The sequence below is a fragment of the Canis lupus genome, chromosome 19 (genome assembly GCF_011100685.1).
Source record: "Canis lupus familiaris isolate Mischka breed German Shepherd chromosome 19, alternate assembly UU_Cfam_GSD_1.0, whole genome shotgun sequence".
Lineage (NCBI taxonomy): Eukaryota > Metazoa > Chordata > Mammalia > Carnivora > Canidae > Canis > Canis lupus.
This window is the reverse complement of record NC_049240.1, coordinates 28,925,098-28,942,517: the sequence shown is the minus strand read 5'-3', so window position 1 is coordinate 28,942,517 and position 17,420 is coordinate 28,925,098. Positions and strand designations below refer to the sequence as shown.

General features: G+C 36.0%; 2 long non-coding RNA genes across 10 annotated transcripts in view; one reads left to right on the top strand and one right to left on the bottom strand.

Moving 5' to 3' along the window:
- Nucleotides 1-4,741, bottom strand: part of LOC111091138 — an 80,342-nt gene extending 75,601 nt beyond the window's left edge. For all 9 annotated transcript variants that reach the window (XR_005374060.1, XR_005374062.1, XR_005374061.1 and 6 more), the window contains exon 1: nucleotides 4,588-4,741. This is a non-coding gene — a long non-coding RNA (uncharacterized LOC111091138). The remainder of the gene's footprint in view (nucleotides 1-4,587) is intronic.
- Nucleotides 4,742-4,883: 142 nt separating this feature from the next.
- On the top strand, nucleotides 4,884-16,514 carry LOC111091139. Its single transcript, XR_005374066.1, has 3 exons — nucleotides 4,884-5,132; nucleotides 12,979-13,083; nucleotides 16,206-16,514. It is a non-coding gene; the product is annotated as an uncharacterized LOC111091139 (long non-coding RNA).
- The last annotated feature ends 906 nt before the right edge of the window (nucleotides 16,515-17,420 follow it).

Genomic DNA, 17,420 nt, shown 5'->3' with positions numbered 1-17,420 from the left:
ATGTCTGTCTTTTGTCAGTATTACATTGCTTTGATTACCATAGCTTTACAGAAAGTTTTGAAATCAGAAAGTGTGAGTCCTGTAGGGTTTTTTGTTTTTGTTTTTGTTTTTTGTTTTTTCTGTTGTTGTTTTTTGTTTTTTTCCAAGATGGTTTTAGCTATTTGGGGACCTTTGAGATTCCAGTTGAATTTCAGAATATGTTTTTCTCTTTCTGCAAACAACATCATTAAGATTTTAATATTAATATTAAGATTACATTGAATCTGTAGAGTGTTTTGGATTGTATGGGCCTTTCAACAATAGTAAGCCTTCCAATTCATGAATATGGGATGCTTTCTCATTTATTGATGTATTTTTTTCATTTCTTTCAGCAAAATTTTGAAGTTTTCATTACACCAGTCTTTCAGCTACTTGGTTAATTTAATTACTAAGTATTTTCTTTCTTTCTTTCTTAATTTTGATGCTATTTAAAGGGATTATTTTTGTAATTTCCTTTTCATATTCAATTTTTGTGCGTAGAAATGCAATCGATTTTTTTGTTGTTGTTGTTGACTGTCTATCCTGCTACTTTCCTGAGTTTGAGAATGATTGTTATTAGTTCTTCTTTAACTATTTGGTTAAATTCATCCATGAAGTCATTGTGTCCAGAGTTTTTCTTTATCAAAATACTTCTGCTTTTGTTTTCTAAATATTTTATGTATTCATGAGAGACACAGAAAGAGAGAGAGAGAAGCAGAGACATAGGCAGAGGGAGAAGCAGGCTCCATGTGGGGAGCCTGATGTGGCTGGCATTTGATCCTGGGACTCCAGGATTATGCCCTGAGTCAAAGGCAGACGCTCAATCACTGAGCCACCCAGGCGTCCCTGTCAGGATACTTTTGATTACTGATTCAATCATATTAGTTATAGGACTACTCAGATTTTCTATTTCTTCGTGACTTAGTTTTGGTAGGTTTTGTGTTTCTATGAACTCATCCATTTTATATCTTATCCAGCTTGTTGATGTATAATTATTCATGGTACTATTTCTAATCTTTTTTTTTTAATTTGTGTATAATTGGTGGTAAGGTCCCCACTCTCATTTCTAATTTTAGTAATTTAAGTCTTCTTTTGTTCTTAACCCATTTATCTAAAGGTTTATCAATTTTGTTGATCTTTTTAAGAAACAACCTTTGGGTTCATATGTTTATTCTGTTGTTTTTCTATTCTCTTTTATTTATGTCTTCTCTAATTTTTATTACTTTCTTCTGCCAGCTTTTGCTTTAGTTTGCTCTTATTTTTTAGTTCCTTAAATTTTGAAGTTAGATTTAATTTGAGATCTCTTTTTGCATTTTAACATAAGCATTTATAGCTATAAATATGTGCTTTAGTTCCATTTTGCTGGGTATCATAAATTTTGATATGCTGTATTTTCATTTTCTTTCACTCCTAAGTACATTCTAATTTCCCTTATGATTTTTCTGGTTCATTAGTTTTTTTAAAAGAGTGTTTTTAAATTTTGATAAGTATGTGAACTTTTCAGTTTTCTTTCTGTCATTGATATCTAATTCCACACCACCGTGATCAGAAAAGATATTTTGTGTGATATCTATCTTTTACAATATATTGATGGGGCACCTGGGTGACTCAGTAGGTTAAGCATCTGCCTTTGGCTCAAGTCATGATCCCAGGATCCTGGGATTGAACACTATAGCGGGTTTTCTGCTAAGTGGGGAGCCTGCTTCTCCATCTCCCTCTGCCTGTCGATCTCCCAGCTTGTGCTCTCTCTATCAAATGAATAAATAAAATCTTTCAAAAAATAAAATAAAATATATTGAGACTAAACTTGTAGCCTAACATATGGCCAATCCTGGAAAACATCTAATTTTTGCTTCTGAAAAATGTGTGTGCACTTGTTGGATATTCTGTACATGTATGTTACATCTAATTGGCTTATCATGTTGCTTAGTCCTCTTTTTTACTTAGTTATCTCCTGTCTGATTGTTCTATCCATTACTGAGCTTGGGGTATGGAAATCTCCAACTATTACTGTACAATTGTCTATTTTCCCTTTCAATTCTGTCCGTTTTTGCTTTATATATATTTTGATGGTATGTCACTAGGTACAAAAGTATTTTTAACTGTCATTTCTTCTTTAGTGAAACTTTGCTAATATATAATTCCTTCTTTATGTCTTTTAATCTTTTTTGATTTAAAGTCTATTTGCCTAATAGTACTATATCCACCCCTGCTTTCTAGTCATTGTTATTCACATGGAGTATGTTTTCTATCCCTTAAATTTCAAGCTACTTGTGTCTTTGGATCTAAAGTGATTTTCTTATACATAGTATATACTTGGATCATATGTTTTTACCCATTCTGCCAATTTCTGTCTTTTAACTGAAGATTTTAGTCCATTTATATTTCCTGTAGTTACTGTTAAGGAGTTATTTGCTTCTAGTGTTTTTCTATTTGCTTTCCATGTGTCTTATAGCTTTTTGTCTCTCATTTCCTGTCCTCTCTGTGTTTAGTTTATGATTTTGTAGTGAACTATTTGAATTCCTTTCTCACTTCCTTTTATATATATTCCATAGTGACTTTTCTTTTTGGTTACCATGGGACTTATATTTAGCATTCTAAAGTTATAATACTCTAATTTGAATTTATCCCAGCTCAATTTCAATAACATACAAAAATTCTGCCATTCATAGTTTTATCTTCATTCATTTTGGTTGTTGATATCACAAAATTAAATCTTTCTACATTCTATGCCCCTAAATTTAAGCTAACAACTCTTTTAAATGCATTGGTCTCTTGAATTATGCAGAAAACAAGACTTAGAGTTATAACCAAATTTATAATAATACTACCTTCTGATCAATGATTTTTTTTAAAGATTTTATTTATTGATTTATGAGAGACACAGAGATAGAGAGGCAGAGGCATAGGCAGAGGGAGAAGGAGGCTCCCTGACAGGAGCCTGACAAGATTCAATCCCAGGACTCTGGGATCACAATCTGAGCCAAAGCCAGAAGCTTAGCCACCGATTCATCCAGGTGCTCCTATTGATTGTTTTTTTTTTTTTAATATATTATTTTCTTAACTCATGTAAAGCAATAAATATATTTATAAACTGTTACAATAATGTTGGTTTTTATAATTGTCCATGTATTTACCTTTACTTTATTTCTCCATGTGGCTTCAACTTCTTGTTTAGTGGTGTTTCATTTCACCTTGCAGGACTCACTTGAGTGTTTCTTGGAGAGGAGGTCTACTGGTAACTAATTCACTCAGCTTTTGTATATCTGGGAATATCCTAAGTTCCTCCTCACTATGAAGGACAGTTATGCTAAATATAGTATTGTTGCTGATATCGTCTTCTTTATTTTTTTTCCTTTTATCATTTTGAATATATTGGTCCACTGCCTGTGGTCTTTAATGTTTGTGATGATAAATCTCTTATTTTCTTTTTAAGAATCCCTTGTGTGTGATGATTTATTTTTCTCTTGCTGCTTTACAGACCCTCTCTTTGTTTTAGTCTTGTGGAAGTTTAATTATAATGTGTCTTTGTATGGATCTCTTTATCTTACTTAGAATTTGTTGACCCTCTTGGATGTTTGTACTCATGTCTTTCATCCCATTAGGATGTTTTCAGTCATTTCTTAAAAAATTCTTTCTTCTTCTTTCTCTCTTTTCTCTTTCCAAGAATCCTGCAATGCACATATTGGTTCATTGGATTTTGTTCCATAAATTTCTTAGGTTGTGTTCATTTTCTCCAGCTTTTTTTTTTTCCCTTTCTATTTCTACTTGAAAATTTCCATTGATGCATCTTCAAGCTTGCAGATTATTTCTTCTGCCTGTTCCAATCCCTTGAGTTCCTCTAGTAAAGTTTTCATTTTAGTTATTTTACTTTTCAATTACAAAATTTCTTTTCGGTTTCTTTTTAGGTTTTCCATCTCTTTATTGACTTTTCCATTTTGTTCATACATTATTTTATCAACCTTATCAACATTTTCCTTTAGTTCTGTGAGCATCTTTAAGGATTTGCTTTTGTCTTCATTTAGTATATCTCCCTTAAGATCTTTTTGGAGAAAGTTTCTGTTGATTTATTTTTCTTCTTTGAATGGATTATACTCTCCTATTTCTTGGTATTTGTCTTGTGTTTTTTGTTGTTGTTGAAAATTGGAAATTTCATTTAATAGTGTGGTAACTCTGGAAATCAGATTTCTTCCTTTCTCAGGTACTGTAGTTTCTGCTTATTGTTATTATTATTATTACTATTATTATTTTATTGATGTAGGTTGTCTTTACTCTATAACAATAAATCTTGTACAAAGAATCAGCCTGAGGTGTAAACTTAAGGTCTTCTCAGGTCTTTACTGGGCCTTTGCTTGGGCATGCATAGCCATTTTCTATTTCCCCCATATCTATAGTTGTTTTTGAATGTTTTAGTCTTTAATGTCTTTTTATACAAAAAGGTAGAAATAAAAAGGGGTTAAAAGGGTACCAACCCATTAAATCCATGTCTGCATCTCTGTGATCAGAAGTAGCAAACAGCATAAGAACACAGGTGCCCAATATATGGAGGGCAAGGTCCTTTTCACTCACCTTCACTCCCCTTTCAGGAAAATATGCCTGGCTGCCTGCCATGTGGCTGGGATGGCGAATGGGTAGGTGCTAATGTGTAAAAGCTTAAAGTGTCAGAAATTAACCAGAATTTACTGTCTCAGCCTTCCCTTGGCAATTGTAAGCCTCCAACAGATGAGAGTTCCAAAATGGTTACATTGGAACGATTCTGTCATTGCAATTGTTACATGGGTCGGGAGATGGATTTCTTTTTTTTTTTTTTTTTAAGATTTATTTATTTATTCATTTAGAGAGAGTGAAGAGAGAGGCAGAGACACAGGCAGAGGGAGAAGCAGGCTCCCTGAATGGAAGCCCGATATGGGACTCGATCCTGGGTCTCCAGGATCACACCCCCGGCCGCAGGCGGCGCTAAACAGCTGCGCCACCAGGGCTGCCCAGAAGATGGATTTCTAATGTTTCCTACTCTGCTATTTTTCCAGAACTCTGAACACTACAGAATTTTTAGAGCATATACTCCTGCATTTATGTTTTAGGCACACTTTCTCAACATATGCAAACTATTCGAAGTAAGATTTTAAAAAATTTTATAGATAAATTAAATTTCAGTAGCATTAAATAGCATATTTATAGATTGTAGAATAGCATTGAAACCTATTCTTGGTAGCTCCGTGGATATAGTGCTTTATATTGTGTCATGAAATATATAGTGAATGAGGTCTGAGGAAGGTGAGGCAGAGGCTGCAATATGCTTCTTTGTTAAGGAAAAGAGCGTGGACAATTAAACATCTTGGGTAAAGCCCAGGCCTTCATGTAGAAAATGGAGAATTTCTTAAGGAGATGGCAATTTGGTAAAATTTCAAATAGTACAATATATGCAGATAATATAGAGCAGTTCTCAAGGGTGTGAACTAAATGGATACGAATCCATCATGTATTTGCTGATTTGATCTTAGAACATCATTTAGACTCTCAAAAATTTGGTATTATACCTATAAAATTAGTAATAGTAGTACCAATCTCATAAGAGTATTTTGAGATTTCAATGACTAAATGTGTGTATATCATTTAGTACAGAGTCTGATACACAGTAAACACCAAAGTTATTATTATCTAGCTCCTATTAATTCAAAAAACACTAAGTGTATAATAATGTGTTGAGAGGTTTGATATTTGACTGTCACTGTCATTTTGAACTTAGCACTTTAAGAGTAAATATTTTAGGTTTTATTTTATTAAATATTAATGCTTTTATCCTAAGGGTCCTTTAGAAGTGATTTTATTCCTTTCTGATTGGAAAGTATTTGCATATCTCATCACATGAATTTGTTAATTTGAACCCTATTTCCAGAAAATGAGCATCTTTGAATAATATGGTATTTGAAGTTCTTCTTGCGTATATACATACATGCAATTTTTGAATCAACAGTTGTTGCTTGTTCTCATTTGAGTGCGTGAGTTTTCTAGGGCTGCTGTAACAGTGGTATAAATTGAGTGGCTTCAACAATAGGATGTATTGCCTGATAGCTCTGGAGTCTAGAAGCTGGAGATCAAGGCATTGATATGTCCATATTCCTTTTTATGGATCCAAGGAAAGATCTGTTCCAGAACTCTCCAACTTCTCTGGTGGTTTCCTGGCAATCTTTGGTGTTCTTTGGCTTATAGGCATATCACGCTGATCTCTGTATTCACGTTTATGAGGCATTCTCCCATGTGCATGGTTATGTCTAAATTTATTCTTTTTATATAGACACCAGTCATATTGAATTAGAGACCTATCCTACCCTGGTATGACCTCAAATTAATTAATTATATCTAATAATAACCCTACTTCCAAATGAGTTCATATTCTGTGGTACTTGGGGTTTAAGACTTCAATGCATGAATTTGAGGAGATAAAATTCAATCCATATGGGTGGTTTTCCTTTATTTGATATACAGACACCTGAACATGCACATAATGTTAAACACAAACACACACATGTGAGCATATACATTCATAACCTTACCATTGCATTACAGGCTGCTAGACTAAACTCCCTGAAAGTGATTTTCTGCCTTATTCAGGAGTGATCACAGCTCCAGTTTATCATTACTTAGTGGTATCTAGCAGATTGTTCCAAAGCAGCATATGCTGTGAATACCAAAAATCTCAAGAGGATGAGAGGTACGAAGAATAGATATTAACAGGTCCAACTATTAGAGAGAAATATGTAGAGAATAAATAATTGCACTTGTGTAGTTTGGTCCCCTGTAACTAAGGATGACAGTTTTGTTGCTCTTGTTCATTACTAGTGGGGTGGATCCTAAGCATGTGTACATACAATGTAAGAAAGATGTCAGGGAGGATCCCTCTGCTCCAGATCCCTTCTCCTGTTCTGTGCTAAGTCCATATTAGCATGGAAGGACCTGAAGCAGCCTTCTGACAGTTACCCAGTTGAGTTCAGTTCATTTTGGAACCAACTGATGAACAGGTCAGCTACTTGATGGTGGACCTGGAGAAGCCTGGCTGTCTGAACCACCCATTCAACCACAGATATGTTATTTTATTGTCATTGACAACACAAATGCAATTGTGGGCTTGGTCTAGGCTTTCATTCTCATTCTATATTTGGAAATTATGTTATATCAGGAATTCTTAACCCTCTTTATAAACCCAAAGATTTATTTACAGATGACTTGGAAGGCATTCCTTTCTCAAGTATGTCATATTTGCAATGTTGTAGGACAGCCTACTTGGGCCAGTTATATTTAACATTTTGTGTCTTCATTTTCTCAGCTTTAAAATGTCAAGAGTTGACTGTACAAACTTGGCATTATTCTGGTTCAACATTTCCATGTGCTTAGGGCAATCACTACAGCAAATGTACCTTGTGACTCAAGCCAAGAACATAACACATCTTTCATTAACAAACTTTATATTTACATTACTATTTTAAATTATCATATATTTGCAGTGGTTACTGGTTTAATCAACCCTTATATAGGACTGTAAAGAGCTATGATAAGGAAGAGAAATACAATAACAACTAAATATCCTCATTGTATTCTTGTTATTTGATATGTCTTTTCATATACATTATCTCATTTAGCCATTAAAACAACTGGGCAAAATGAGTGCTGTTTGACCTCAGTTCATACAGCAAGAAACTGAGTGTCAGGACTAATTAATGACCCATGGCAGAGATGGGATTAAAATCCACAACTAAAAGCCATTTAAACTTCTTGTGTTATATTACACTTAAGAGTCTTTTTGTTCTGAGTTTTGATCTAGCATATGGTAGATATTGCTAAACCCAGGTTATATGTAAGTAAACAAATATAATTTTAGAGCACATGTTAATAAAGTACTACAGCCCAGACCATATTCTTCTCCTAATTAATATAGGAACAATTCGTATCTATTGCTAACTGCACTAAATGTAACATAGCTTTTACTGTATTAAGGTAAAATGATGTTTGAAAGAATTGTCTTCAAAGTCCTCAAATAAAGAACATGATTTGTTTTCTTTCTAACAGCCAAAGCTGAAATCAGGCCTATTAACAACAAGAACAAAAAGCTAACAGCAGAGTTTTGGTAAACAATATATTCCTTAAAATGTGTTTATGAGAACAGATGTGTTTAGAGAGGATAAAGCAACCCAGTTTCATATCTGACATGATGCAAATATGTCACTCTCAACTTAGGCACTTGGATCCAGTTATTGAGAATCATTTAGTTCTCTTTTTATTGGGTTATATAAAAGCAAAGGACCTTGATTTATGTCTGGTTTAAACAAAGAGAAATGGAGGAGGCAGATTGTCAAGAGGGAAAGTTGTTGGAAGAGATGGTACTTGACAGTGAGAGGCTGACCAGGAAGGCAGTTGCCACACCCACAGGAGGCCATCATGCAGAGGGAACAGTAAGTTTAGTTCTAAGTGGCTCATTTTCCATTTGCATAAAAAAATAAAATAAAAACTTGTCATGTCGTCAGGGACTGTCTGGACTCTGAACATTGGAAATACATTAGGCTAGGAAGGAACCCAATGAGTGCCCTTGGGGTGTTTTCTGACTGGGTTGCATCTGGGACACAGTTGACCCTTCAGGCTGAGAGCATTGGTCCTTCAACTGAGTCATCTGTCACCTCCTCCCCTGAGCTCTGAACTTTGTGGCTCTGATTTTTACATGTGGTCATCAAATTAATGAGGTCAAGGGCCTGTTGATGCAATCTGGGATACTCCCTTTCCAAGGTATGAGAGCTTGAGTAAATCACTTGATGCCATTGACTTTAGTTTCCATATCAGTAAAACAGGCATAATAACAGAGATCAACTCATATTTTAATTGACTGGGAACATTAAAATTCTTATAAGCTTCCTTGATTGCAGTTGTTGAATGAGAGATATTTCTGGAGTGCCTGGATGGTTCAGTTGGTTAAGTGTCTGACTCTTGGTTTTGGCTCAGGTCATGATCTCAGGGTCCTGGGGTGGAGCTTCATGTTGGGCTCCCACTCAGCAGAGAGTTTGCTTGAGATTCTCTCTCTCCCTCTCCACCTGCCTCTCTCCCCGTGCTTTCTCTTTCTCTCAAATAATAAGTAAATAAATATTTTTTAAAAAGATATTTATGATAATGGTGTAGTCCATAGTCATAGCCATAGTCCAAATACAGGGTGAAACCCTCAGTGGGTGATGAGCTGCTGGGGAAAATCACATAAGCATTCTCAATAGCTTCACTTTAAAACTGTAGTAGAAGTTAAAATGGGTACTTGTATATGGCATTGTCTGTATTCCTAGAAGGATCATCTTTCATTTCTGGTAAATATTGTATAGCACCTATCTTTATAGGAATGCCATACCATTCCTTCTACCCCCACTCTCAAGTATGATGTTGTTCAAATGGCACTGAGAGGAAAAAAGAATTGACAAAAACAAAATACCTCATTTTCCTATAACCAACCAGTTGTCTCACATCTACTCAGCTTTATTTTCTTAACCCCTATGCAAAGAAAGGATTGTCTCTCTATCAAAGGTCAGTTCCCTCACATCTAGGACCTGTGTTTCAACTCTTCTTGCTGTGCTTTGTTAACCTGTTTCTCTTGAAATACAAGCAACTAAATTTATGCTGAATCATTTCCATTAGCAATAGATATGTTCTGGTACATTCTATATTTAAAATAAAAAAGAAACAAATAATTCTCTTTTCCCCTCTCTCATTTGGTTACTCCTGTATTTGTCTGCTTCAAATTCATGGAAATAGGCTATTTTTTTTAAGATTTATTTATTTATTTATGATAGACAGAGAGAGGGAGAGGCAGAGACACAGGAGGAGGGAAAAACAGGCTCCATGCCAGGAGCCTGACGCGGGACTCGATCCTGGGACTCCAGGATTGCGCCCTGGGCCAAAGGCAGGCACTAAACTGCTGAGCCACCCAGGGACCCCCGGAAATAGTCTTAAAAGTAGTTTATCTTCACACTTTCTACTTCCTGCTAAACCCCCTCCAATAGGCTTCTTCCTTCACCATCGCATCACTTCTCTAAGCAGTAAATGTACAGGCCAAATCTATGGTGGGCTTTGGTGCTACAGTTGTGAGTAACAGAGTCTTTGATTTTCTTTTCATGGCACTTACATCGTCTAGTTTTTAAAAAGACAAAAGCAAGTAATCACACAAGTTACAGAAGATACTAACAGAGAAAAACTGATTAATATGAATAATAATTGAGGTTCTTCTGGGAAAACCTAAAGGGCCTGTGGGAAAAGTTCATGGATCCTCATGGCAAGGAAACATGAGGCTCTCTGAGGAAGTTTAGGACAGACCCTATAGATGGCGTGAGCATTTTGAAAAGCAGGACATATTAATTTCACAGTTTAATTATAAACATTTATATTATTTTCTAAAATGATTTTTGCATAGCATTGGCATGTAAAATTTGAGATGCTTCTGAGATATCTAAGTAGAAATCTCTCCTTGAAGCATACATGATTCCAAAGCACATTATTTCACTTTGATAACAATGATCAGAGTCTTACACTTATAGATTCTATTTAATGGAATGTTTTTGATCATCTAGGGTGATTATATGGAGAGACTAGAAAAAGAAAAAGGAAACAGAACAAGACTGAATTCTGTGGAACATGGTCTGTAGATATCCTTCAGAGAAGGAAATTCTAGGGAAGAAGAGTTGGTGAAGAAGGATAAAACACATGTGTGTAGTTCTAAATGAAAGACAAGAAAGGAAAAGGCTTCATGAAGGGAGCTTATGTTAGCAGTGTTGACATTTGGCATGAGGTTACTACAGGGTTAGAAAAATAACCCTTGGATGTCACCATCTGAGTTTTGGGGTCTCCATCAAGAATAGTTTGAGTTGGGGCAGGAACACTCCATTTTCCTGTCTTAGAGGCTAGAGCATTCTTTCTTTACTGCTTCCAATGTCCACTGATGAATTTTAGGAGATATAACAATTCTTTCAAAGTGAAATAAGATCAATATCACTGCATATTCTATGCTTTCATGAAATCTAGGTATCAGTACCCCAATCTAAGAATATAAGATGTAAAGAACTTGAAAACTGAGATTCATCAGGATAAGACAGAACAGTCTAGGAAAAGCCCCTGAGCCCTCACAGCAAGGACACATTTGGTTCCTGGGTTAGGTTCCAGATCATTCTTGAAGATAAGGACAATTCTCAGTTTAGTAGAGAAAATTCAACTCAGACTGTCTCAAGAAAAAAGTGCTCCTAAAACAGAACCTAGCACAGTGCTTGGTTTGTAGTAGATGTGCAATAAACAATAGGTAGTAATTAATTCTCCCTTGTAATTATGCTTAGTCCTAGCTAGTTGGGCACCCTAGGGAACCCTCACCCAAAAGGAGCTATTTTGGTGACTGAGAACTAAGATTTTCTGATAGTAGAAACTAAGACCTAACTCTACCATATTATTTTTGACTTTTGTAGAACTCAGGGATGATTTGCCCTATGAGATTATGAATTTTATTATTTATTGAATTACCAAAACACTTAGTTATGGTACTAGGTGTTCTTCATTATAATTTAACAGTTAAAACTACTCCAAATGTATGGAGCATTTACTTATCTTAATTTTTGGACATGGAAATGGAGGCCCTGAAAATTTAAGTAATGGCTTAGTCAATATCGGATATTCACTAATAGATTTTGTATTCTAACTGAATTCTTCCGAACTTCTAGGTTCTAAGGGAGTGGTGAATTAGCCTTACAATACTGATATTACTTGAGTATCACAGGATAGATATAATAGTGTTTTTCTCATTGTATTCAAGGTTGTTTCTCTTTTTATCTTCAAATGTCCTCTAATCTTGAATTATGTTATGGGGCTCAGCTATGGAAGCCCAAGGCACCTTGTTGACCTTCCTGACTACTTCCTACATTACTGGAAGAAGGCAGAGAGGTAAAGTAATAGAATAAGATACTTTTGTAACATTGGACAATTCTGGAAAATTGAGACATGGGATCTGTGATCAGAACAAAATACAATATATGGCCAATGACTAAAATACAACAGTTTTGTAGAAAATGACATCTGAAAACTCAGATTATACCAAAAGAAACCTTTCTTCCATGATGTTAAATGGCTTCACCTTAAATTTCTCCTTGTAGTCCTGTATTGCCTAAAATGGAGGAAATCGTTTAAGGAATCTTTAAACACTTTTAGGTTAATAATCCTTTACATGTTTAGCAGGATCTTTCACAAACGTAGGAATAGGAATGCCCTATCTGAATGAGGCTATGGAAAACAGGGCCTGCTCAGTTGACATTTCTGGTAGGAGAGGCTGGAGGTAATAATGTTATTAGAGCACATGTTACTGTTATAAAGTGGGATCCACGAGAAGAGAAAGATGACTGGCTGACTGATACAGGTCATGATACTTTTAATAGGCCCTGAAAAAGAGAGTCACAAGACCAATTCACTGTATTATTTTCATAAAAGTGAAACTGTAGAAGGAGGTGAGGCCGGGAAGGTCTGACATAAACTGTTTCTAAAATTAAGAATACTTGCATTAGAAGGGGCTTTATTTGGACTGCATTTTAAACTCATCATTTAGTTGATGTCTACCCCATTTTCTGCATATGCTGAAGAATTCCTGCTGCCCCTCTCTGATAGCTTGAGGAACTTTGTACAAGGTGTAGTGTCTCTCCTGGAAACACAGAACAGTCCAAACCCACTCCATCTGCCAGCATGAAAACTGAAGCTCAGAGAAGTGAACTGATAGGCTCAGAGCATCCTTGCCCATTGTATCAGTTCCTAGGGTGGCCATAAAAATAATGCCACAAATTTGGTGCCTTGAAATAAGAGGAACTTAGTCTCTCATAGTTTTGGAGGCTAGAAGTCCAAGATCAAAATGTGAGCAGTGCCATGCTCCCTGCAGAGCTCTGGGGAATAATCCTTCCTTGTCTTTTCCAGCTTCTGGTGGCACCTTGACATTCTGTGGCTTGTGACAGCATATGTCCAATCTCTGCCTCCATCTTCATGTGGCCTTGTTTCTGCCTCTACTCTACTTTCTATAAGGTAAGGATAGTGTTCATTGAATTTCATTTCAAGATACTTAACTAATTACATCTGCAAAGACCCTATTTCCAAATAAGGTTACATTCTGCGGTTGTGAGTGAACATGCATTTAGGGGAAACTATGCAACCTCCTATCCCCATCCATGAAGCTGGCAATTGCTAACTTGTAGAATCTTTACCATGACTGAGAAACTTCCATGTAAAATGTTTGATAAAACTTAAGTGGTCACTAAATTATTTCTTTTAGGGATACCACTATAATTATCTTCATTCATGACCAAGATTGGTCATTTTCTTAAATATATGTTTAATGCCTACTCTGTTTTGGACATCGAGTATATAAGGAAGCTGCAATATATAAACAGAAATGATTATTATTCTATCTAGTAGGCTGTGTGTGACCACTTACATGTGGATTATTTTTTATAAATACAGTACAGAACTGTAAATATATTTTCCTTGTAATTTTCTGAATAACATTTTTTTCTAGCTTCCTTTACTATAAGAATACAATCTTAGAATACATATGACATACAAAATATGTATTAATTGACTATTTTATGTCAATTAAAGCTTCTAGTCAACAGTAGGCTATTCATAGTTGAGTTTTGGGGGAGTCAAAATTTATACACAGACTTTTGACTGTGTGTGTGGCGTTGGTGCCCATAACCCTTGCATTGTTCAAGAGTCAACTGTATACAGGTCAATGAACTATACATATTTAGTAACATAGTACATGAAACCTAATGTGTTACATAATAATGTGCTTATATGGTGAGGGTTACAGGAATTTTGCTTCTTTTTTTCCTTTTTCTGATTAATTAAATCAGAATAAATTTTAATAAATTAAATCTGATAATTTAAAGATCATCTATTTGGTTATGAAAAAAAATTAAACTTTCAACCAATGATGAGGAAAGGTGAAAATAATCCTTGAAGATCTGAAAACTATGAATCCTGAAGAATGCAGTTGAGAAATACTTGTAGTGGGGAGACTTTGTCAATTGCCAGGAGACAAAGACAAGAGAAATATCAAGCTCTCTGGGTGCTGTGTTCTCTGAGGGCACCTGCCTTCATAAGCAAGATTGATTCTGGCTTGCTGGCAGTCATCACACTGTCCAATATTGAAAAGCCCCTCCTCCCTGCTCTGCCTCCAGCACCACATCGATTCTGGATATCTTTGGATGGTCTTGAACTCTTCCCAGCCTCCACTCAGCCTCTGCAACCCTCCCAACTCTACTTTACTTCCACAGGCCACATTAAGTCCAAATTAAGGAAATCCTTTAGGCAGAACTTTTTCAAAGAGTTGAAGCCAAAATAAAAGTCAATGAATTCCAGCAAAGGCAAAAGACCTCCAGATAGATGTTTTGCCCTTTTTTATTCATTGAGCTCATGCAGTTTTTATTTTCCCTTTGTAAAACTCTCTGTTCCACCACTGTTTCAAAATTAATTTTGACCTTCTGGCAACATTTTAATTTCACATGCCCCAGTAGATTCTCTTTGTTCCAATGCATATTCTATATGTTCATTATTCTTTTTAGAAAATGGCGTCATTGTGCTCAACATAAGTATTAATTACATGCCTAATTACACTGACTGCACATCGAGGCAGGAGCCTGGTACAAAGGAAGCAGGGCTGGTCTATGGGGGACAGAGTTGGGTTTAGGATGAACCCTGCTATTACTGGCCTTGACCCAATCTGGAATTCTGTCCCCACCACAGGCTTAGCCAGTCACCTGCCTGTCTCAGTCACATTTTCACATGTCCTTGCAATGAGGTGACAGTGACTTTTAGGGTTTGGGGAAGATTTGGAGATGATATTGCTAGAGTAAGTGCAAAATGCTCATCCAGAATATATAATGAATGGTTGCTATTATTACTAATGATAATACCTCTTGACACTTACTAGAAATAAAGTTCTAGTATTCTCCATACTCAGAATCATTTATGTGTTGTATCTTCAAGAAGGTTCAAGACTGGAAGAGGAGGTGGCTTTTCTCCATCTTCAGTAACAAAATCCAAAGTCCTCCCCATGCTTCAGAGGACACCATGCAATCTGGTCCCAATGTCAGCTCTCAGACCTCCTTCCTGGGCCTCATGGATCACACTTCTGTCTTACTGGCCTGCATGCTGTTCTGTACACATTTCACTGATTGTGCATTTGCTTTTCATTCTGCTTGGACTGCCTGCACATCTAGAATTCCCCACCCTTGCATGACTTACATCTTCCCAATATTCACTGCCTCAGAAAGCCTTTTTCTGACTATATTACTAAGATATCCCTTCATTTCCAGGCGCCGTGTGTCACAATATCACACTCTGTACTCTACAGGACTTGTTTCTATCTGAAATTTCCTTTCCCATTATTTCTTGACTTTCTTCTCCTTCCTCCAACTTGAATGAAAGTTCCACAAAAGTGGAGATCTTGCTGGTCTTCTTTAAAAAGTGTGTGTGGACAAGTGATGCTCAATCATTATTAAATGGATATAAATTGAGTATGAATGAATGAGTGAAAATTATATATATATTTGTATAATGTTTATATATTATATATTATGTTATAATATATAAAATTATATTATTTTTAATTTTATATATTATATATTATTACAGCATGGGAGCTAGAAAAGAGATTTATATAGTATATTTTATATATATCAGATAATAGACATATATAATGCAACACATATATATATCATATATATTATATTTTTATATACATATAAGAATATATGAATATAATATGAATATAAGAATTATATTCTTATAGCAAAGGAAGCTAGTAAAAAGAAAATGTTATCTATGTATTTCATAAATAAATATATATATTTCTTCTATAGACGTGGTGGGTATAAAAGATGGCTTCAAGAAAAATTTTCTTTTTGAGCTGGGCTTTGATGATCGATGATTAGGGAAACAACAAATGTGGAATACAGGGGATTCTAGATGAAGAGAAGAATGTGAGCATGAGGTCAGGGGTCCCCTTATATGGATGTCTTCTGAACATCAAAATCCTAATGTGTCTGAAACTGGTCCTCCAGCAGCTTGTCCTATCTCAGCAGATGTGTGTCTTAATTCTCAGGCTAAAGACCTTGTTCTCACCCTTGGCTTTTCCCTTACAGCTCAAGTCCAAGCAAAATACCTTTAGATCTTGGTGATTGCAAACTACATTCACTGCTACCACTCCAGTTGCCAGTGCTCTCAGATTACTGCAGTAGTTGTTTTTTTACAAATCTCCTGTTCCTACTATCTATTCCCAACAGGGCAACCAGATTGAACCTTTAAAATGAAACTCGTCTCATGGACTCCATGGACCACTCACCTCATTTAGAGTCAGAGTAGATGCTAAGTCTACCAGCCCACTCCTTTCCCATCTTCTCTCTGTCTCACACTTCTCATCCACTTGCTGTACCTTGCACACACCAGTCACATAATAGCCATAGGCATAGATCTTTCCTAAACCTAGAAATTTCTTTCCTCAAAACCTCAGTGACCCCCTTACCTCTGAAGCCTCTACCCCATTATAGCTTCTCAATGAGGTGACCCTATTTAATTCCATCATCTGCCTCCTCTGAGTCCTGAGACCCCCTTGCCTTGTTTCTCATTTTTTGTTTTTTGCCTGGCATACATAGAACTTCCCAGAGTGCCATACATTTTATTCATTTATGAAGTTCATCGTGTTTATTGTCTATCTTTCATAAATAGAACATCATGGACAGGCAGCAAACACATGGTCTTTTTTTTTTTTAAGATTTTATTTATTTATTCATGAGAGACACAGAGAGGCGGAGACATAGGCAGAGGGAGAAGCAGGCTCCCTGCAGGGAGGCCGATGTGGGACACGATCCCAGGACCCGAGATCATGACCTGAGCCAAAGGCAAATATCTGCTCAACCACTGAGCCACCCAGGTGCTCACACATGGTCTTTATCCTCAAGGAGCTCATGGTTTATTAGGGGAGTTAAGACTCATTAATAAGTCATAGTTAGCTGATATGAAAATTGCATTAATAATTATGCACAATTTATTGAGGGACATATTAACTGCTAGGTTTCATGGTAAAGCTTTGCCATAACTAGATGCATGAAAAATGGCCAGCAGTTTGCAAGGCAGTAGAGGATGAGACATCCATTCTAAAAAAAAATAAAATAAAAGAAAGAAAGAAAAACAGAAAAAGGAAATGACAACGTCTACAAATTCATGGATGCATGGAGATGAGAGGACTGATCTTGCCAGATGGTCCAGTCACTTGTAGGTCTTACTTATGGCCTGTTCCTCAGCCACCAGATGGACCCCTGGGAATTCAGTTCTGTGAGTTTCTCCAACATCACCCTGTG